The sequence below is a fragment of the Schistocerca piceifrons genome, chromosome 8 (genome assembly GCF_021461385.2).
Source record: "Schistocerca piceifrons isolate TAMUIC-IGC-003096 chromosome 8, iqSchPice1.1, whole genome shotgun sequence".
Taxonomy (NCBI): domain Eukaryota; kingdom Metazoa; phylum Arthropoda; class Insecta; order Orthoptera; family Acrididae; genus Schistocerca; species Schistocerca piceifrons.
This window is the reverse complement of record NC_060145.1, coordinates 349,383,957-349,385,445: the sequence shown is the minus strand read 5'-3', so window position 1 is coordinate 349,385,445 and position 1,489 is coordinate 349,383,957. Positions and strand designations below refer to the sequence as shown.

General features: G+C 44.1%; 1 pseudogene; it reads left to right on the top strand.

The window, feature by feature from the left end:
• The first annotated feature begins 474 nt into the window (after positions 1-474).
• LOC124712860 lies at positions 475-592 on the top strand (annotated as a pseudogene).
• Positions 593-1,489: the final 897 nt, after the last annotated feature.

Sequence of the window (1,489 nt, the reverse complement as noted above, 5' to 3'; positions counted from 1 at the left end):
GGCGGCCAATGCACTGGTACGTTGATACTTTCATGGCGAGTAACCAGTATATGTTGGAATGATTCACTCAGAACAACACCCTGTACTAACACCAGGATAAGAGTTCGATACCCGCTCGCACATGAATTTTAAAATGTCTGTTTGTTGCGTTCTGTGCATATGGGATAATGCCAAAGGTAACAACTCTTCCTGCTTCTTGTTTGCGTTGTTAAAACTTTTAAAACACTAAACTGGTTAATGAAGGTACGATTTATGCCTGATAGGCCATACGCACTTTCAAGTAAAGTAACAGAAGGATGTCTGTAAAAATCGCAATTGTTTGTACGAAAACAAAGTACGGTATTTATCCCAGTCCAAGGCAAGCTTTCCCCCAAACTCATCATTCAAGAACACAGTTGTCTTAGAACGGAGCATGAAGCCTGGTAATAAACTACTAATGCCACGAAAAAATTGGGTTAACCGAGATTAACAATCGCCAACGGCCTTGCCGCAGTGGTAACACCAGTTCCCGTCAGATCACCCAAGTTAAGCGCTGTCGGGCTGGACTAGCACTTGCATGGGTGACCATCCGGTCTGCCGAGCGCTGTTGGCAAGCGGGGTGCACTCAGCCCTTGTGAGGCAAACTGAGGAGCTACTTGATTGAGAAGTAGCGGCTCCGGTCTCGTAAACTGATATAAGGCTGGGAGAACGGTGTGCTGGCCACATGCCCCTCCATATCCGGACGCGGTGACGCCTTGGGTGAGGATGACACGGCATCCGGTCGGTACTGTTGGGCCTTCCAAGGACTATTCGCACGGGGAGATATTTACAATCACTTGAGACTAGCAGTAACGTTAATTTAGTTTCACTATAATTTTTCTTGATGAATTTATGAGCGTTGTGAGGGCGTACGGGAGATACTAAAGAGACAGTAATGATGTTCCTGTATAAAGATATTGCCCATAACTTTTGGTGGCGGTAGTTGCAATAAATTCAGAAGTTAGTAATTCTCCGCAAGATAGCGTTTTCTGCCACAAGGGAGCAAATTGTGTTAAGTTTGAAGGATCATCACGGCTGTCCTGCTCCTTTGTGATTAAAAATACGAGGGCTATCCACAAAGTACATTACGTTTTGGAATTAAAAATAAATAAAGTATTGGATTTTTTTTATTATATACAGATGAAAGCCACACTTAAATACTACTTTTCTACATAGTTGCCATTTAAATTGAGGCACTTATCGTAGCGATGGTGAGCTTGGAAATTCCTTCGTCGTAATATTCGGCCGCCTGCGCCTTCAACCACGTGGTTACCTCTTTTGGGACAGAAAAGGTGTGATTTTTGTGGATTTCCTTGAAAGAGGCACTACAATAAACTCTCAAAGGTATTGCCAAACTCTGCACAACCTCAGAAGAGCAATACAAAACAAGCGCAGGGGAAAGTTGCGCTCAAAGATCTTGCTGATTCACGACAACGCCCGGGCCCACACGGGAAATGCTACTCGTGAAGTT